General features: G+C 36.4%; 1 protein-coding gene across 1 annotated transcript in view; it reads left to right on the top strand.

The window, feature by feature from the left end:
• Positions 1–17,272: 17,272 nt before the first annotated feature.
• The window catches only part of CDH8 (cadherin 8), a 136,631-nt gene continuing 130,947 nt past the window's right edge, over positions 17,273–22,956 (top strand). Inside the window, exon 1 of the mRNA XM_053449633.1 lies at positions 17,273–17,576. The gene's annotated coding sequence lies outside the window, so the exon portion shown is untranslated. The remainder of the gene's footprint in view (positions 17,577–22,956) is intronic.

Below are 22,956 nucleotides of genomic sequence, written 5' to 3'. Positions count from 1 at the left end.
ATTTTCAAAAAATACCCTCTGAATAACGTAAAACAAATTATATTTGGTCCACTGTAACACATTAAAAATGGACATAAAGTACAACTATTTTATACAAATCGTACTAATGTTTTTATATCTTTACAGTTTGTAAAGGTACCTTCAAATTTTAAAATTACATAATAAAGTTTAACTAAATGAATGAGTGAATAAAATCATGTTGAACACTCAGAGCCTATTTGAGTGCAATTTTCATTGCTATTAACATCTGGTATTCATGAATGTATTAGGAATTGGCTAAAGATTCTATATCTCTTTTTATGAAAGTGCCATCTTTTCCATTTACAGAGAAAAAAAAAGTATGTATAAAAATCCCTTGTAGATTCAATTTAATTCAGGATAGTCCATTAAGCAATATACACACTGTCGAGAATTTCTATAAAAGGTAAATCCACATCTTTAATTTATCCTTGAACTCTCATTCACATTCTACTGTGATTTTTTTTTGTTCTTGTTGTTAGAAAAAATTCTATATTGTAAATTCTGAATATACCTAAAAGCTTAACGTTGTAACCAACTTTATTAACGGCCAATGTAATTGTCGGTGTTTCTTCACAAGGTTATACCTTGAGTACAAGGATAAAACTTGTTTGCTCTAAGTGAATATGTAGTCATAGCCCTTTTGATATCAGTCCAAGCTAGCGCCGTGGTGGGTTCCTTGAACACGGAACGGAGATCAGACAAGGAATGTGTACTAGAAAAAAGCAGGGCACAATCCACATTGCATTAAAGGTCCAAGTGTGAATTGTTGGCCACTGGTGGGCAACCGTGTGAGAAAGGATGTCTGTACACAGGTATTCATAGTAATTGGGGAATTTCAGTAAGTATGTTCTTGGGTGTTTTTACTCCCTGTTGAGTAGTTGTCAGGATTTGTGTGGTCCTCTTTGGATTCATTAAGTACTATCAATATCTCTTATTTTTATCATATTGGCTTCACTTATGATTTTTTTTTTATAGCCAAAGGATAAAAATAACAATGTCACTCAGTTTTCTAACGTGACACTTTAAGTCAAAATAAAACATATTTCAGGAAAGTTACTTGGTTTTATTTAAGCCATTTCTGTGATTGAAGAATTGACAAATCTGCTAGCTTATAAAAGAAGCTTCATGTAAACATCTCTACAATGAGACCGCGTTATGTGAAATCTGCCACCGTTATGTGTGAATAAAACCTTTTTTGATGTCAAGTTATGAAAGCGTTACATTTTGAGACAATGCCATTTGGAAGCTGTCATTTAGCTGCTATTTCAAGCTTCCAGAGTTCCTAAATACATAATAATTAGTAAGTAAGCACTGTTTCTATAGGTACCCGGTTTCAGTTGCCTTGCCATTAAACCAGTTTGCTAATGTGAGAATAATATTTAGCTTGCTTGCCATTTTGTAACTACAGTCGCACATAACAGATAATCTGCAGAGACAAAAAAGAAAGCTGGAAACCTGTATTTTATCAATCTATCTTCCATTATGGGTTCATTCGGCCTGACCTTGCTTGGACCCTTTTCCTACAGTGCATACTTTATTTCTTGCAGTGTTCTGTGCAACAAACCATATTCATGAAAATCTTATATTATATTCCATGGAATAAAGATTATAGCCATGCGGTATAATATATTGAGTTTCAAGTATTGTGTTATTAGCCTACAATCAAAATGTAGTATTTTTTTCACTTAATTTAACAATCCTTTTTTAAAGACCTGTTTTGATTTAATTACAGGTTAAAGAGTTTAGATCTGTGGCCATTACTAGTATTATAATTAGATTTTGTACTGCCCCGGTGTCTCCCCTTTACACTTCCATACCGGTCATTTGATCCACACATTAGCGCTGTACCATAGCTAGTGAAGAGCTTCGCCTGACCCAAAGGGATGAAGCTGGGTTACAAAAAGCCAAGTATTTAAACACGGGACTACACTAAAGTTAACTCTTTCAGTTCGCAGATTGAAGAATCACCCCCTGGGTGCCTCCAGGGATAATCCAAAAAAATAAAGTGAAGGATATGGAAAAATAAATTGTTACATATACAGTTTTTACTTTCTGATTTATTTTCTGTGATTTTTTAATATATTTGGATTTGAATGACTTTTACAATGTATTCCTATAGTATTTAACAAGCAATACTTGATTTCTTTTTAGATTTTATGTTCAAATTCAAAAAAAAAAACCAGTATGGATCAAAAATGACCTGATTTAATGTATGACCCCTGCATTTATATTCAAAAGTTCTATTCTCTCTAAACACTTTGAATGTCACCATAGAGATAACGGAGAGAGATAATTCTACTTTATGGAGCTGAACATATAACCACATTTTCATCAAGCAGAAAGTTAGAAAGAAAGAAAAGGTAAAAGGCCCTGAAAGATTTAAAACAGCTTAAAGATATTAACGCAATGCTGAGAAAAGATTTAGCAATATGATAAATTTGTGCCTTGTATCACTTGCATTTCATTTTTATTTGGAAATTAATGTGAATATCAAATTTAACTTTAACAATGGGGAAACCCAGAGTGTTTTTTTAAACTAAAAAAGCCATGGCATTACAGAAAGACAGATGTACTTTACATTACAATTGAAATTATGTTATCATCATGTGATAAATATTTGATGATAAGCAAGAAAAAAAATGGTCTCTCCGAGGTTTAATAAAATGCAAAGTAAGACTACTTGAAATTCCATATTAATGTCCCCTTTGAACTCCGGTTGAGAAAAAAAAGATATGAAATGCATATAATGTGTGTATATATTCCAGATTTGTTTTATTGAATTGATATGCACATTTTTTACTTTACTGAAAAAGAAAAATTAAAAAAAAAAGCATAAAGTTTCAAGAGTTGTTAGGCAACAAAGCTTCAAGTGGATCACAATGTCTACCTCAGATAAAACAGTAAAAAGATTCTAGTGTAGTTACCCGCAAATTGTGGTAATTGAATGGCTCTCCTAATAATCTGCATGGAAACTCTTGACTTGAAAGGATGGGAGATAAAAATATCCTGAATTAAGATACTTGAATGCTCAGATTTCATCATATCTGGGGACTATTTGCTGTCTCTGAGTGAAGCCCTGCTTCTTCGGGTCTCGGGGACAGTTTCTTCTTTTTTTCTAGTCAATGGAGCTAAATCGCTACCACTTCACACACACTCTTCATCCGCTCAAGGTCGTCTGGGGCTACCCTACCCCAGCTCCTACATGTGGCCACTTCTCTGCCATCACAAAGCCACCTACCCAGAAGAGAGTTAGTTCATTGGGAAGTTCCCTGGTATGGATATTATTAAATCCAGACTATGTCATATACTGGGAATCTGCTCATTCATCCCGACATTGGTGTTACAACCTTACATTCTGGGGCAAATACTTTAGTTTAGAGAATTAAAATCAGGTAGACCCCACACCTCCAAGCTTAGGCCAACACAACTCTGAAAATTGTTTGCCGAGCCAAACAACTGAAGCTTAGTTAGGACCAGTATAGAACCAGTCCATTAAAAAGCTTATAATTTTCAATAATCCAACAGGATAAAGAAATCATACAGACCAAAAAGCAGGAAATTACGATGATCTACCAATAAAATGGGTTACTCACGTATAACATTGCTAGGTTAAATTTGTTTACTGAGCTAAAAAATATTAGGAAAGGACAGATTGGCTGTGAGGAATTAAAGACATGCGTACCACCTAATTAGCCGCTGCATATGACATTCTGCGTGCTACGCATTTTTTATGTTCTCACGTTCACTAATATAAGTATGTTTACTTTCATTAGTCCTCCTTGTTTCTTTGTATCCGGCTTCCAATTTTTCTATTTCTTCATTGCGTCCATGGATTATGAAAAATGCAACTAAATTATAACGTGCTGCCTTTTATAATGCTATAGTATAATTAGCAGGTAATTCCTTTGTGATTTTCTCACATTTAGGGTTTTCTTTTTAATTGTAGCTGTAAGGAATGTCTTTTCAGCATGAGGTTTCTTAATGATTTTAGTAAATCAATATGCAGTTCAAATTCATTGTGATTAGTCGAGGACACAAATGTGACAAAGCATTCTACAGAAAATCCAACGCTATCCTGAATTCATTCCAGTCATTTCAGGCTACGAATACCACTTATCAGGACATTCCAAAGAATACAGAAGAAATCACATATAGATGTTTAGTCATTTAATTTTGTCTTCTGTGTTTAATGATTTTATTAAAGCTGTTGCCAGAATTGTTCTGTAGGCATGTAAAAAGCATGTTTACAGCTCATTTGTATATTTTCAGTGGTGGAACGTCTCATTACTTGATTTTAAAAGGACAGTCTAATGTATTTTTTTTAAATGAGGGAGAGAATATATTTTTATTAATTTATCTTCTAAACTCTGCTAAATGAGTTCCTGAGAAAAAAAAATATATTTCACCCCATTTATTTCAATGGACTAGTTCATTTTCTGTACATATGACGTCCATATTTGGGAAGTTTAAGGGTTTGCTCAGTGTCTCCAGGGGAAGTGCTGCTTCCTCGGGTCTCCGCAGTCACTTTCATCGTTCTTTGGGCGGTGGAGTGGTGTTTGGCCACACCCACTTCCCCTCCTACTCCCAGCCCAGTTAAGGCTGTCTGGTCCAGCCCTACCCCTGGACAAAGCCTACAGCTTACAAAGAATGGCCCGGACTGGCGCAACGGGAGATACGGTAAGTGAGCATAAAGACGTAACGAGCGGCTAAACATACCCAGCTGTTTGCCGCACTTACATCATCAGGCGGCCACTGGCTTTAAAGTGCCAGGGTCGCAAAGTACAAAGAACCAAGGAGGTTCTACGTGCAATCAACACTGTAAATATGCATTCAACTCCAAAACGGTACGAGACAGCTCTGGGTGCTCGAAATACATATAGTAGCACATTAAAGAATATCCAAGAACCGAAACGAAAGCCGGCTCACCAGAATAATGGTATAAAGTGTAATGCTTTATTGAAGAAAAACAGGCGTAAAATAATCCATAGCTGATATCCAAAAGGGCACAAATAATGCTGGCGAAAAGCCAACGCGTTTCGTGCACACTGACACTTAATCAAAGGAAGCCTGGCCCTGGACCAGTCAGTAAAACAACTGTGATTTTAAATCCATACGATGGTTGCATTATCAGAAAACATTACATTACTGGACACAAAAACGCTGTTTTTTTATATATAAAAGGACACCTTTTAACCACTATATTGTTAAAGACCTAAGTGCTTTCGTATTGTCTCATATCAATGACGCTGTTACCGATACCAGTTGTGTACGAAAAGAGTATCATTAGTGACTCATGTAAGGTCTCTGTGTTCAGAAGGACCATTTTCCGAACCTGTGTTTTAAGTGCATCATCTCAAATAATAACCGGAGACATCCAGAAATGTTTTTCTCATATTGGAGAAATTAGTATCTTCCCAGTTCACCGAAGGTAAAAAAAAAAAAATCGCATTGAATTTTTCTATTCTCCATCGCAGCCCTTCAACAATCATTCAATTTTCCCAACAAACTTTTTCTATTCTTGAAATGAAATGATAGGCTTCTTTTAACCATCCTCTTATTGGAATCGGTTTAACACAAGGAAAAAACAAGTTTTAACTGCTTTTGTCGCATCGAAGAAGGGAACAGTCTCACGGAAGGTTGCTTAAAGGTTGAAAAATATTCTTAAGAATAAAAAACGTGTATCATGTTTGCAAGGCCGTCGTTTTATCCATCAAACTACGGTAATTTGCTTCAAAGATCTGCTTTTAAGTAATACTGAAATCGAAATACTATTTGATAAGGAATTAATTGGTGTCTTGCTTTTATCGTAGAATTCTTTTATAATTTTATCTTACAAGCTACTTAACACCGATGTATAAATATTACCAATAAATCACAGCATTACTTTCAACCAAATGGCACACAAATATATTATTTGTTTTTTAAGCAATGGATTGGCATTTGTACTGAGATAGTTTTCAAGAGGCATTATATCACGACAATGAATTTAAGAAGAGCCACTCTTCTGTATGATGCCCTTTCTCTGAATATTTAAGAAAATCTCAGAACAAAAATTATGAAAACGGTTGTATTGTCAATGTAATAATTCAGAGAATATAGGAACAGATACTTTGCAAAGCTGTATAAAAGTTAAAAAAAGACACCGCATATAAAACAAAAAATCGCTATACAACTAAGAACTCCAGAAAGCAATGTGAGATTTGGAACCTACAAAATAATTTAGTAGGAAGAAAAATAAAAAGTGAAAAAATTAAAAAGTATTGAAATTATGTCAAAGCTTTCAATGTCAGAAAAAAAAAATGCGAACATGTTAATTACAGGGGGGAAAAAAAAGAATTATTTCAGGAAGTAGATGTGTTTATGCTATTAAAACTTCATGTTTGTTGCTGAGTGGGAGTTATTTCAACATAATTAACTCAGATAAAATTTCTAGTTCTGGAAATCAGATGCTGTATTTCCTTAGACTCAGCATAAAGGATCTGCAGGCCTCTGGGGGCCATTTTAAATAATGAATGTCTCTAAAGGGATGTTACCTTACCCTAACTAAAGAGTTTCAAAAGTGGTGCGAGAGAGAAAATAACTCCCGTACAAAATAAACATTTAAACTATTGCGGTACCTGGACAACACGAGACAAAGAATTAACGAGATACGATGATATATTTTTTTTCTATAAGTGTTATCCAGGAAACTCATAAACAAACATATTTGGCAGGGTCCTTTCACCCAAGCACCGGCAAAGAGTCTAAATGGCGGAAGCTTTTAGTACCACCGCCTGATTTTACAGTTGTGGTGCTGTCTAAAAAAAATAATACTTTATAAGTATTTAAAAAAAACCAAAAAAGGCCTTGTAGATTGGGCATAGACAGCAAAACGTGAAAACAAGATGCCTATATTGTATAGATTGTAGAAGACAGCTCTACTGTCAAGAACATCCCAATGTACCTCATGTTACATCTTAACCAAGTGGTGTTCTAGGAACATGCCTGCTTCCATGTCTTCCATTCTCCAAAGTTATTTTAATGGTAAAATTGTCACAGGGGGGTCCCTTGAAGTCCGTTGCGACTGCCTGGTCTTTCTTTAATGATACAATAGCTACTGGGCTTGTCTGCTCTCTATATCATTCGTCATTCCCATACCTGGGAACTTCTGGGCTCCGGCTACCTGGAGCTTTCCCTTGCGGGACGCGGCCAGGGCTGCACACTGACGTCAGGGGGGTGGTCCCGCTGACTTCAGTGGGAGTTCCTGCTGTCGTCGGGGGCGTTCCCAATGACATCAGCGGGAACTCCCCCATTTAAAGGAAAAAAGGGGAGGGAGCGGGGCATGTCAAGATCATGTCAAGGTCAAACCCGGATAATTCCCAGGTATGTTCATCACTAGTTTATATGTCAAAACGATTACGACCCTGTCTCTGGTCATGAAACCTGCCTTGTATCTGATCTCAACCTAAAAATGATTTACTAAATTTGTATGGGAGACAGAACAAATAACGTGCGTTGGATGAAATGTAAATAGTGCAAAATATCATGATTTATAATGCAACAAAATATTACCACACTATTAGTAATGCAACAGTATATAGCACTAGCTTAAAGGTCCATTAAGGCCTCGAGAAGCCAATAGGCCCCACTTGGACCTCAAAGTCAATACAAACATCAGCAAAGAAAACTTCCCACAGCACAGCTTCTATATGGATTTGTTTCCATGCGAGAGTAAATAAAATCTGAATTTTCCATACGTTTACTATTTCTATTTCCGTCTTAAGGATAACTGCGTGAGTTTAAGTTGTAACACCTGTTTCTCTGCGATTGACAAATGGTTCTGTTGAGTGTGTAATGTACAAACTACCTCTTATTGGGAGGTTAAATTCAAAACAATAATAAATTGTGTGAAAGCTTTCAAACACAGAGGGATCACAACCCTGTAAACACCGCAGTCATGAAAAGAAACTCTATAGCCGATCGGTTCACGGAGGTCGACTGAATATACATTATTTATGTACCACATAACGTATAACATAACGCTAACATAAAATTAGCCAAATATATCTTAGGGCAGTCAACGCAACATTTGTTTACGCAGCCATATTTTTTTTTTTAATGCTTGATTTGTCGGGTTATAGTTCTCAAATCCTTAACATAACTCCTTGGGAAATCATAGGATAGATAAGTAGGCAGAATGTGACTTTATCTTTCATATACCAAAGTTTATTGTACATTTATTACATCACATTAGCCCTAAGGTCAAACAAACCTGAAAATACTTATGGATGGGAATACAAAGATTGATCTATAGACACCATGCGCAAAGATTTTTTTCCCCCTTTAATCTCTTTTTATGAATTTGGTATTCAGTTGTTTTTTTTCTGGCACACAAAATAGATAAAATATTCTTATAGCGGGGCTGTCAGTGCTGTACAAGCAATATTTGTTTATAGCTTAGTGTCTTTTTACTATTTGGGCATCATACATTTTAATTAGAAGAGTTTACAACCATTGTGTTTTCCGCTGCTGCTGCCAAGTTAAAATTAATGTTACTTTGCAATATGTGAAGGAGTAAACCTATGTTGGTGAAAAAAAGGATGTTCTTAAAAGTTATCAAAAGATAATACGATTGGACAAAACAGACGCCGATGTGCATAATACTTTTTATATATTCCAGATGCGTACGAAGGGAGATTTCTATAGAAAACAGTTTTCTTGTTTTTCGGTACAATGATAACACTAACAAAGAAGATGAGGTTGTAGAAGAAGAAAAAATAAAACACAATTAAAAAAGTAAAAAATAAATAAAATAAAAAATTACAAAGTACAAAATACAGCTTGCCAAGTTATCCAAGGTGAAATTTTCTTTATTCTTAAATTCAAATGTGATCATTTATTTATTATATTTCTGAGAGGTATTTTTGTATTGACTGGAAGAACATCAGTGAACATAACAGATGTAAGACGTACCATAATGAGCGGAAATCTACGCATCCCTTTGTTCTGGGAATAAAATGTAAAGTGCAGAATAAGTACGCTAAGTAACAACGCAAAGAAAAGTTTGTTTGTTAGTGGAGACATAGAAGATAACTATAACAAGGCCAGCCTCGGAAGATCAACTACGAAGACATCCTACGTGCTATGTATGCCTCGCTGTAGAAATTATTAAAAAGAACCCCAAAAAGTATAAGCTCACGAAAAATATAGAGCCAAAAATGAATACATAAAAAAACGAGCCATCCAATAAAGAAAAACAGAAAATATCAAGATCACCGCTCCCAACAATGGGACTGGAATTTCATGTTAAATGGCAGACGGAGGGACGAGGGATACTGGCTATTCTCTGTTCTATATATACCTTGAAAAAGATTACAATTACTAGGAACTGGGTTTTTTTGTGAATCCACCAATTATTAATCTATATTTTTACAGTAATTTTTTCTAGCCATGCTTATAGCAAAGGTCTTTATTCATTTTCACGAGAGTTCTCAATCGCTTATGGTAATTTTACATTTCTGTGACCTCTTTATTTTAAATATCAACTCCATCTCTTCTATAATAAGTTCATCATTAAACCATGCCCTTTCTCTTTGAGTGTCTGGCGTGTGCCCGTCTACAATGATGACATTAATCATTTCCCTAAATTAATGTGTTCTGAGTATATTTTATTGCTAAGCATATGCACTTAAAAAGGATCACAACAGCTCGGGCTGTAAATCACCATTATGTCACTTTATACATCCCTTTTATGTGAGGGGAATAACCCGAGGCGCATGTAGGTTTTTATTTTTAACCACTTCTGTACAGTGGCATTTTTATTAGATTGCCTTACACATCTTATCTCATCTTAACTTCCATCACCAATAGCACGGAGCTAATATTCCAAATGGAGTCTTGATCAATCATGGTGCCTCTAAAGATCAAATGTTCTTCCTCTGCAGTCAACAGATGTAGATCTATGTAGTGAAGAACCTCGTACCCACAGGTGTAAAGACAAGTAAGTGTGAATGGAAATATTGAATTGTGATTGTTTTCTGTTGTTTACGAACTAAACAATTATCATAGGTGTTTGCTTTTTCTATCATATCTTTTCATGTCGGTATTCTCTGCAATTGAACTCTTATCTGAGCTGCAACTTTTATCATGTAGGCAACATTGAATAAAGTCAATGGTCTCATTAACAAATACATTTTGGCAGTAGAACTACTCACCCATAGACTTACCTCCTACCTCAGCTCCATCCCTGAATTCCTCATTTCTTTATTTCTGCTCGTCTTTGTATGTATGTTACTTTGTTATTGTTTATTAGATAATAATAAGGGACAATACCCCAACATTTTGTTTTTTTTATCACAATGTATATTGTATATATGTATTTATGTTGTATGTTATTTTCTAATCTTTGCTTTTTTACATAACAAAATAAACATTATTTAAAAAAAAAAAACAAAAAAAAACAGGGATGAATACAATAAACCTTTTTTAGTGCAGACCAGGTACAAACCCCAACACATAGACCATTCATATATCCCACCGATTCATTAGGACTACTGTATTCATCCTTATTTGTTAATGAGACAAATGACTATATCTGAACCCTTTGTAACCATCAAACTATAAGGATTGTCAACAAAAAGGTTCCCTTCATGTCCAACAACTCATACACATTAAAGACTGAGGTATCTTTTAACAGCCATGTACATCTACCCAGGCTTCAGTGGCTTGGATCCGTTAACAATGGAACAATAAGGTCTCTAAATCTAAAACTAATATTGTTGAAACATCTCTCTTGAAGATTATCATAAACTTCTTGCTTTCAAGCAACTAAGCGGAGCAAATAACTACATTCACCATACATGAAGTACCCATGAATGGTAGCTGTATTTAGTAGAAAGTCTCTACTTAAGAGTCAGAAAACAGCGTGGAGCAGCTGGAGTAAAATGTTAAAACGCTTGGTGTACTACCAGTAGTAGGCTTAAAGCGAGAGATGGTTGGCCACATTTACGCGATTGCCCCCCAGCTGGTCCAAAATTCTTCAAATACAGACAGTCTGACTTGGACCGGCCAAACAGAGGAAGCGGACATGAAGTGGGGTCACATGACATAATGTTATGTGACCCTCACAGTAATGCCTGCTGATAAAAACAAATGTCCCATGTAAGGTAAGGGTTGGAGGCATGAGAGAGAGTGAAGTGTGATGGGTGTGATGATAGAGCGAGGATGTTTTAGTGTGAGTGTGTATGTGTGTGTGTGTATGTGGAAGTTAGTGAGTTTTAGTCCTGCACATGAGGAGGACTACATGGTGGGCCTTCTTACTTATGTCTATGCACCACCCTCTAATTCACCATGCCCCTACCTCTTCCTACCTATGCCTGCTCAATATGTCATCATGTTATTTTTTGGAGGATCTAGCTCACGTGTCAGTGATTTCGTCCCATTTCTCATGACTTTTAAACAATACCGGGTACCAGGGAATGCTATAAAGTCATTTTAACTGATTTAGCACACAAGTCAAAGCTTGAAACTCATTTGTGCTCAAGCCAGAACATATTTAAAATTTTTACCTCTTTAAGCTGCTTCATGACAAGTTTGAGCCCCCCTTTTACCCCCATCCACACAGATGATGCATTATTTTTTTTTATTTTTTTTAAACTTCTTTATTACACGGAGAAGACAAAGCATATAGCATAATGACAAAGTCATATACAGACAAGATGACAAAATAGGCATATACAGATACAAGTGATGCACAATACAGTGATGATGCATTATTTTAAAATATACATATTTGCTTCCTGAGAGCAAAGCAATAACACAAGTAATACACATTACTTTTTAAAATGCAATATATTTCAGATGTTTCTTTAATGCATATCTCATCGCTACCGAATCCTGCATCAAATTGCTCTCTGACAAAATGCAGACTGCTCTTTCAGAGCGGGCATAAAGATATATATTACATGTGATGGTATATCTGATGCTTTTCGTTTGTAGTGTCTTTAATTTCCAAGCTATTTTTTATGTTCATTTTACCAAATATGTATAACAATAAGATATATATATAAAAAAAATAATATTCTATGCATATCTATTTAAGATATAAGCATACCTATACTTGATGTATAGCATGGTGAGTAGGTTTTGCTTTGAGGTTAAATTATTATCCCAAAAGAATAATGAGGGTGTTAATGCTTTATGAATACACAAACAATCACAGAATGAATGCTGCATGTGGACACTAGATGGCGCTTTAACAAAAAAAAATGTTGCTTCTTGCAGCAGAATTTACAGCTATTTGTCCGAGCGTACAAACTGCGTCTGCCACCTGAAATGTTTCAATAAGAAACACCACCATTCAAAAGTTTGGGGTCACTTAGAAATGTCCTTGGGTTTTTTTTGGTTTTTTTTTAGGGGGGGAATAAAGCACATTTTGTTTGTTAAAATAACATGGAAATGGATCAGAAATCCAGCACAAACAGTGTTAATGATGTAAATGACTATTGTAGCTGAAAGCAGCTTTTTTTTATGGAATATCTTCATAAGTGATGAAAGGCGTACAAAGGCCTTTCATCACTCCTGTGTTCCAATGGCATGTTGTGTTCACTGATCTAAGTTTAAGTTGAAAATGTTTATTGATCGTTAGAAAACCCTTTTGCAATGATGTTAAAGCCAGAAATGTCCTTGTTTTCCATGAAAACAGCTAAGCGACCCCAAACTTGTGTGTGTGAGCGATATTATATATATTTATATATATATATATGTATATGTATATATATATATATATATATATATATATATATAAAACAAGTTGGACTGAAACATCAATATTTTACCATCTTGCAATAAAAGCTAAGTACTATTGAAGACCATGAGTGCTGGCTTTATTACCATTTGATTATTTATATATTATTATAGTTTATTTATATATATATATATATATACTTTTACTTTTCAAAAAAACACTTTTCTCTTAGGCTAATGTAGATATATTTAATTTGCTCATGATATATTTTCAAAGAAAAGGGTAACTAGGTAAATTAATGGATTATTGTTAATGCACAGTGTGCGTTTTCAGCCAGGTAAAGAACATACATTACCTGTCCTGTTCCTGTGACCAAGAAAGTCAATTTAATAGTTTTATCAAGTAGGTTCAAAGGACAATCGATTCCAGAGCATAATCAGAACTGCACAATGTCTTTCCTTTTTTGTACCTTAGGTGAAACTCAGAGGAACGTGTTGAAATGCGGACACTGATACATTGAAGCACTCAATATATTCACTATTCGCAGAAATGCCGATGAGTTGGTCGATCATAGATGCTGCCAATTAACTTTGCATCAATCTCTGTGGTCCACGTGTAAAACCATATTAATATAATTACATTTAATTTATAAAGCGACAGAGGATTGTGTAGTTTTTCGACAGTGATTGAAGTGAGTTTGGTTTCCTTTGATTGGGGGGAATCGACCTGTAGTGGTTTCAGAAATTGCCAGACCCACCATACAGGCAATCATACCTGGGAACTTCTCAGGGTAGGCTACCCAGAGACGAGGCTATGCCTATAGGCACAGCTAGTTGTGTGCAGAGTCAGGGGAGGCCTGGACAGCATCATGTGGGAGGGACCTGGGTGGAGAGAAGGCAGAACATAGGTGGGGAGTGGGCAGGGTCACACACTCCTCCCCCTTCCCAGAGTAAAGAGAAACTGACCAGAGGAAGCAGGGCTTCACCTGGAGACTCCAGAACAGGTCTGGACAGTGCCCAGGTATGAAGTGGCACTGTTAGTTTTCTGGGTATCTTAGATGGGAGAGGGTCTAATAATCCATGTATTCCAATTAAGAAAAATGCACACGTACCCAAGATATACATGGCATTGCTCAAACCTTAAGTACTGAACCATTATAAACAGGAACAAACTATGAAATATATATAGTGTATTTCCTATAAACAGGAATTGCTGATCAGGGAATGCTTTAAAATATCTCAACTAATCATAAGACATAATACTAATTTTTTACCTAACTATCATATTCCACTGATCAAAAATGTATTATTGAGGACTATTTTCCATACATCTGTATAAACACTGAAGCCCATCACTTAATTTCCTATTATATATATATATATATATATATATATATATATATATATATATATCTGTATTAAGAGTTTTAATAGTAACACACTCTGTGTGCTATGTATTTATTTGTCTGCTAAAGTAAAGATGTGACCTGTGTGTGTGTGTGTGTGTATATATATATATATATATATATATATATATAATTTTGACAGATGGGGTTCTCTCGGCTTCTGTCTTCGGAGTGAATAACCTTGAGCTCCCCCTAGTGAATCTTAAGCTGGGCTTTTCTTGGCAGAGCGAAGTAAGGTCAGTTAAGTGGCTAACATAATCTGTCATGTAACATATTCGTGCACTGGCTGTATCCGAACCAATGTGTCCTGTTTCAGCAGTACATTCCCTACGTGCCTTTGAATGCCTAAATAAAGCAGCAGGTATCGAGCCGATCCGTCCAGTCTGTAGATGGCAATTTTGGCACCTGTAGTGTTATCAAATTCCTATTATTTTTTTTAATGAAAATATTAGCATTACACCAGAGTAGATAAGTTTAAATCTACAATTTAGAGTATTTTTGGTGCAATAAGTATTATATGTATATGTTTTAGAAGGATATATTGAAAAATGTCAGTTTTAGGCATTAAAAAAAAATAAAAAACAAAAAAAAATCCATTTCAACAAGACTGCATTAAGGACAACAAGAATAATATACTTAACCACTTAATGTGTTGAAATAAGAAAATGATGTAGAATAATGTGGAATATTCCACATTTGTGTTAACAAAAGAAAGAAGGGGGTAAAATATTTTATTTTCAGATATCGGGTGTGCAGGTAGTACAATGATCTCAGAATGGAATTGGTTAAATTGTGTATGTTTGTTTTTTACTAATATTGTTTTGATTTTAATATGTGTTTTAGAAATGAAGGTGGATGCACAGAATTGCCTTCCTGCAGATCTGGTAAAATAGGCTGATATATTAGCTCATACAAGATCAAGCAGACCTAGTTACCAATAAGTTATTTTTCTGTTGTCAAGCCCTACGCTGATGCTGTTACGGAGTGAGGTCATCGCTCTAGAGAGCACACAATCTCTATGAAGTTGGCTACACTGATGGTTTCAGCAATATAACTAATTGTATCCAACACTGCATTAGAAGCAGAATGGTAAAAACATTCTATGACTCCCAGGGTAGTTGAAATGCTGATAGGGGAAGCTGTGGATACAAGTATTTGATCCGGTTTATGTTGATACAGCCATTATACATTAGAAGCTGAGAATGGTGATTAATTGCTTTTGTCATTTTTAGCCTATATCGGGGACTCCCGCTCCTGCCCCACATAGTATTCCAAAAGCATCCCTGTGTTTGGAAATCTCTAGAGATGGACACGCCATACAGTTCCAGGTTACTTTAAAGAACAAGAGAACAACAAGAAAGAGAATTAACCTAAACATCTTTATCGCTCTCTAAATCAGACCCCCCACACCCAACCTTAAGGTCTCGTAGACAAACATGGTAGGACTGAAGGATGACAATAATGCCACGCGAACCATTATTTCATATTAAGCAAATCTTTAAGCCAAAGCCTGGCTTAGTCCGGTTTAAGCGTAGATGGGACTGCTAGAAACAAGATGGCTAAAAGACCTCCAGTCTTCTGTTCCTCCAGTGCGGCTAGAAGGAAACAGAATTTGCCGGCAGATCAGACCCATTCGCCCCGTCTAGTCTTCTTGTTTTTCCTGCTGTAACGACTCAGACCTTAATCAGTCGTTGGTCTCGTCTTTCAGGATTCAGGAGCCGTATGCCTGTCCCATGCATGTTGACATCCCCTCACTGTATTATCCTCTACCACCTCTGCTGGGAGGCCACTTACTTACCACCCTCTCAGTAAAGGTAAAAGGGAGCTTGGAAGGACCTGTACTAAGACATTAAACAGTAAGCATGTGCCTTTTATGGCTTGAGCAGATAGCATGGAAAAAAATGTATTTCCACTCAGTTAAGTCACATGCATCAAGCAACAAAAAAACTTTAGTTCTCAGGGCACAAAATCAAGATAAATGTAGCAACTTTTATTATAAAAGGGAGAGGTACTACCTACAGATTATATATATATATATATATATACTTCTAAATAATACAGAAATACAGAACATATAGACATATAGTGTCAAAAGTGATTTATTTGGCTGGCAGATATGAGCACTGGTGCCTACGTGTCATCGTCAGTGTGATGATGTCATAGGAGCAGAATGATTTTAGTGCTGCTGAAAGTTAAAGCCACTGTATTTACACTGATGATGCAAATGTATTATCATTTTACAGCGTTGCTTATTTCCTGATTATTTCCAATTAAGAGTGAAGGCATTGTGCAGCGCTGCGGAATATGATGGTGCTGCACAAATTGAAAGATAATAATAAATAATAAAAGAATGGGTCAATTTTAGAAAATCCATTTGGGAATCAGGCTCTTCTTCTATTGTAAAACAGGTGTCAGAACTGACACCACCAAAGCATGCTGGATTTTAATCATATTTCAATCAATAATCAGTTTAATTGACAAAGGAAAAATGCTGCTGCAGAACCTCCTGGGAAGAGCGGTGTTCTTTTTTAATATTATAACGTCTCATCTCTCGTCACATGTTCCTGAATGAAGACCGCAATTTGCCTTTGGGGCATCCCAAGAGGTTATGCAGCAGCTGAGATCACTGAATCAATTGCAGCATCTGATTGGCATCAACCCTGTTCATTTTATCAGCCCTGTATGAATTATAGATAATAACAGCAGAGAACTGTGAGCTACCTATATAAACTGCAAGACTAACTGTGTGTGTATATATATATATAATATAAAAAAAATCATACGATAAACTGAATGTTATAGGTAAAAATATTCATTCGATAGCAATTGCTCAGCTCCGGCAGCTAATGGGTTAATCAGCTACAACGATGATCAAAAGAAAAATGATGAAATCATTCCCCACACCTAAAGTTGAAGACTTCACTTGAAATAATAATGATAGGGGAAAAAAATGATTCCATGAATTTCCAAATCACAGACCAGCCTCCTGGACCAGCAACCCAATAAGATCTGCCAGGGGAGGCTCTTTCCTCCACTTTTACATCTCCCTGCACTGTTTTTTTTTTCTATCCTCCTTTAGCAGCTAGACACATTGGAGCAGCACACTGATAGAACTGCAGGATTTACCGGGAATACCTCCTTTTTTCCCCCTTTCTTGGTTTTCTGGAGATCCATCAGCCTGCTTGATATATACAGAGAGTGTGTGTGAGGGGAGGGGGTGATGAACGCTGCATCCCTGCATCAGGACCACCGCTTCTGAGTATCAGCATCTCTCCATCAGCATGTAGAGCACACTGAAGTGAGTGCTCCCTCTCATACACAAGGGATTCTTTTTCTGAGTAACATCATCTGTATGAGGTCCGTCCGTCTCATTCACTTCTTTGCTGTTGGGCTGCCGATGAAGACCTCTGGCTAATCTCTAACACAGTAAGTGCCTGCGATCCTTAACGCTTGCTCATCTGTTTAAAGGGCTACTTTGTGGGGTTCTTAAAGCATCCCCCCCTGCTTCTTCACAAAGAGTTATCCCTCCTGGGTCCGCTCTCCCTGCAGCAAGTGTCAATAAGCTGGGATTTCTGGGGATTTCACGTTGTTTTAGGGGATGAGAATGTGAGAGTTTGGTGGGGTGGTAAAGGTGTGTATTCTGCGACCATCCATTTTCTTCTATAAGCTAATAAATTTTCCTCTCTCGCTCTCTCTCTTTTTTTCTGAACTAGCTGTCAGGCTGCATTCATACACGGTAATGGATTGCAGTTTTCGTGCTGAGAATATATATATCACTCAAAAATGTAAATTGCCGGAGAGACTTGCACATAGTGGAGAGGGATCGGGGTGCTATTGGGGGGTTGTTTTATTTGGGGGGGGAGGTCTTTAAGATTCTACTTTTGCTAGAAAAGACCTGTAAGATTTATATCTACTGCAAGACACTTCGGAGAGGATTTTGATGACTCTGATGAGATCTGATTGCAGCAAAAGATACAGCACTCAGGTTTTGCCATAGAAGAGAAGTTGTCCCTGATACCCCCCCCCCACCAACAGCAGGGAATAAAGACTCATCTAAAACTTATTCACGTTATCCCTCCTGGCAGTCAATAACATGACTTAAAATAAGGAGGGGGCTCCACATGACATTTCCATTTAGTAAAGCTCTCGGTGTCTTGACATCCGATAATGGTGCCTTAAAGACGCTGCACACCTTGCGTTCCTTCTTCTTATACCCAATCGGACCGGGTATTAATGTTGCCCTTTGGCGGTCAAGATATCCACCATCTACCCCCAGGCGTCTGCGTCAGCCAACGGGTTAAGTTATTGGTGTTAGTAATGTGCCAGTGGAGGGCAAAACAGGTCTGCGAGAAGGCGGTGAGGATCTGATTATTTTATTCGAAGCCAAAAGCCACATCGTCTTTCCCCAAATGAATGCTTGAAAACGCTTTGTGTTCCAACAGGTTTCCAAAGCAATACTTCACACATCCGATCTATTCTTACTCCGCATTTTGGGGAAGGTGCGGCTATTCCAAGTATTTATCCACATAAAGTCTGAGTGTTTAGTTTGGAACCTGTTGTGGCTCAGGTGGAATGATATCTCATACAGAATAACCTTATTCTGGACAAAAGGTTAGCAAAGAGTTAATATGCAGATACTGATGATTAGAGAGAAGTTATGCGCCACAAGAGGATACAATTTGTACCTAATGATATATTTTGGGACCTATAAATCTTATTTATTAAGCTGTTTTCTTCCGGCTCCACCGAGGGACGTGTCATTTAGCTCAATCTTTGTGATTTCCATTTTTTTGTATTTACTGTGTTTTAGATTTACAAAACGGAGAGGGCGTTGATTATATTACCCGAGAAATCTCTGTTATTTTCTCTAACAAAATAAAAGCGGATACCTGCATGGAAAAAAAACATTCTAAAAGGGACCTCGCTATCGTGTTTTTTTACCATATGATCACTTCATGCATTCCGGCAAACATTCGCCAGGCATCAGAAAAAGCAGAACGGCAATGGAAACAGTTAACATTGCTGTAAACGTAAGGAAGTTTTACTTTACTGAGAGGGTGGTTGATAAGTGGACCAGCCTTCCAGCAGAATTGGTAGAGGTTAATACAGTGGGGGAATATAAACATGTGTGGGATAGGCATATGGCTCCTGACCAAGACCAACGACCGATTAAGGTCAGGACCAGGCGGGCGTCCGAATTTATGTTTCCATGCCAAACCTTTGTGTGTCAGTAGCTGGTTAGTACATTGCCTTTCTAACATCTATAAACCGTGTCAGTGAGAGAATAGGGCTTATTTCATTATTTCATGAGATGGAGACCACAGTGGGGATGATTAGACGTGAGCGGTAGAAACATTGGCACCCCTTGAATGCCGGAGAATTGACACCATTGTGCACCTCTGTAGTCAAAACTGATTGAAACTGAATGCAAATGCCAAAGCTGGCATTCAGTTCGGAAAGATCCAGCGTTCTAAAAAACATCTATTCTGGAATATCACCTAAAAAAAACACCAAAATGCTTCATTCTAGCAATCAAACACATACTCTTACTGCAAACTTCATATATGAAACAAGTCACTGACTATATATCATCCGAGACGTGACCAATGATCGGTAACGGCAGGTCTGAGACCTCTGTAACTTCAAGAATTTAAAAGTTTAGAACATTTGCGTGAAAAACGCGCCAGCAATACCCAAGGAGAGAGATATATTACCTTTTGAGCGTTTGGCCATTTCCCCATGATGCTATCTCGCTGTCAGAAATGTTACAGTCTTCACTTATTTACTGTTTTCATTTTGGGCAGGTAACCGTTATGGCTTTTTAGTTTAGACCGGAAATAAATTACATGTGAGATCCACTCAACTGTAAGACGAAAAACTCAATCATAAAACTCCTTCCAAATTACTAAGTGACATCATAAGCAATATTATGGAAAATATCACACAATGTAACAGGTTACCGGTACATTTTCTTTCTCAATGTTTGGCCCAAAGAAAGACATCCAGGGTTATCCAAGGGCATGCTAATTAATCATGATTATGCCGATGTTATTTCAAACAAGTTCATACTTCTTTTTTTATTATTAATAAAAAGACTGCATGTCCAAACATCACTACACCTTTATTAACTATATAAAACAATATTTAATTGTGAGGCTCCTTAAGCAGTGTTCTAAAACATATACAAAAACTTGTTTAACATGTGCTGATAGACATCTAAACCTGAAACACACACCTACATATATATATATATATATATATATATATATATATATATATATATATATATATATATATATACACACACACACACACACACACACACACTACCATTCAAAAGTTTGCAGTCACTTAGATCGTTTCATGAAAAACAAGGACATTTCTGACTGTAACATAATTGCAAAAGGGTTTTCTAACGATCAATTAGCATTTTAGACTTAAACTTGGATCAGTGAACACAATGGGAGCGATAAAGGGCCATTGGAACACAGGAGTGATGGGAGTGATAAAGGGCCTCTGTACCCCTATTAAGAGATTCCATTAAACATAACCCCGTCTGTGCTGGATTTCTGATCCATTTCCTTGCAAAGTGATCCACGTTTGCTAGAACACTTCTCAGTGACCCCACACTTTTGATGTGTGTGCGTGTGTAATGTGCGTGTGTGCGTAGTGCTTGTTTGTTAAAGGCCAACATATTTCCAACATCAAGTGTCCTTTTGCTATGTCTCATTTTAATGCTATAATTCTAACTTTCTCAAAGTGTAAGGGGAGGGAAAAGCACGGCGTATAATGCTTAGGGAATTAAACGTCAAAATAATGTTTGGAAAGCAAGAGGTTAATTCTAGTGTAGAAAAAGAAGTTAAAATCTCATTTTATTATGTTTAGGACTAGTTATAGTGGACACAAATAATGTGCGTTCTGGAAATACTCCGTATAAGTTGCAGATGGAAACCCAGATCAGTGAATATATCAGTTCTTCTAAAACCAGTTGCTAGCGATGCTAACATCATCATGGTATAACAATATTACTAGCCATCCTTATCAACTTGATGACAATACATGTATATATATATATATATATATATATATGTATATGTATATATATATATATATACACATATATATACATATATATACATATACATAAATATTTATATATATTTCCATATAATTAAGAGAAATGGAGGCTGTTTTTTTTTCAACTGGAATGAAAAGCAGGAAAATGTAATCATGTAGGAATGAAACGGTTAAATTGTTTGTACAGGCAAAGCCAGCGTTACCACCAACGCCTGGAAAGATACAGAACCTTTACAAGCACGTATCTCTGGAGCATGTGGGTCGTGTGGATCAAATCCATGTTCCCTTATAGGTCATTTTTTGGGCAGCAACTAGATTTAGAAGATCAGTTCTCATGCTTCATCTCCCATGTTTCTGCACCAGATGCATGGGTATTTGGCAACGCGAGTCCAAACTGTACTGTTTGGAAGCACGTCAATTCTCAGGATCTCTCAAATTGATCTGGGAACCTCTATCTTCAATAAAAAAAGAGAACACACATTGATAATATGTACAAAGGGAAGAAGATATTGTTCAGTATTCTTCATTCATATAACGCTGTTGCTGACCCCAAGCTATAGATTTGAGTCAGTATACCCCATTTCAGGGCTTCAGTACATATTGTTAGGTGGTGAGAACATTCTGATTATTATATGCACTAAAAGGTGGATTGTCGGGAAGCTTCTGCTGTATTTTACTCCACGGAGAGGAGGTATCATTAAAGTATTGAGGTGCTGATATTACTGCATGCATGCTGTCGGCCAGAAGAGGTTGTCGTCCCCAAAGGAACAGGTCAGCTATCACAGCTCAGACCATGCACATGTATCTTTGCTTAGCCAGTTGCTTCTATGTCATTATACAGCAGGATTAGTTATAGTATTGCTGTGTAAAATGTATAGTTCAAAATGTTTCAGAATGGTTCATCAAGAATCTTCTAGGCTTTTATTTTTCTTGTTTTTTTTTGGGGGGGGGGTATAAACTTAATGTAGCCTCTACAAAGTATCCTGATTTGCTTCTATACACAAAACGCATGTTGGCCGAGACTTAAGTTAAATATTTGGTCAATTTAGATCTATCTTCCCTTAAGGAACTATTTATCAGTGCTAAGTGCACTGTGGATATACTTGAGTCACCAAAATGGCTAAAGTAGTTGTGTTGGCTGAAAAGAAACATTTTTCTATAATGTATATATATTTTTTTTTTACCATCATTAGTTCAATTCCCCAAAACGTATCTTAAACTTTGTTCTATATTTGTAACAAGTCCAAAGAGAATTGTCAGGAATACATAATAGACATTGTAGCAAAAGCCTTAAGATCAGGAGGAACGCAGTGAAAGTGATAGGTTTGTTACTTGGTTACAGTACTGATTCCATTGATCAATAGCCATAATAATCCAAAAAATATATTTTAATTTTTTCTAAAATAAAAACAAAATATATTCAAATTATAAATATTATAAAAAATATTATATTATAAAACATATTCTTCTCTATTCCAACATTATATTTCTTCTGAATTAACATTCCCCATCCTAAATGTTTCTTCTATGATCTAGTTAAAATTCATGTCCTTAATATTAAGAAATTATTAAGAACTCAGACCCCCCCTATAATGAAAAGCTCACGTTGGTTTAGACATCACTTCCACCAGCTTGTAAAGCATGGCTGTTGGGTCAGACCTTGATCATCTTGAAAGTAAAATCTCTCACTTCTAGATTCTGGTGAGGATTGATGGGGACTCTTCATGAG

Source organism: Spea bombifrons, chromosome 10 (assembly GCF_027358695.1).
Source record: "Spea bombifrons isolate aSpeBom1 chromosome 10, aSpeBom1.2.pri, whole genome shotgun sequence".
Lineage (NCBI taxonomy): Eukaryota > Metazoa > Chordata > Amphibia > Anura > Pelobatidae > Spea > Spea bombifrons.
Note: the sequence above shows the minus strand (reverse complement) of the source record. Positions and strands in the feature narration are given on the sequence as shown.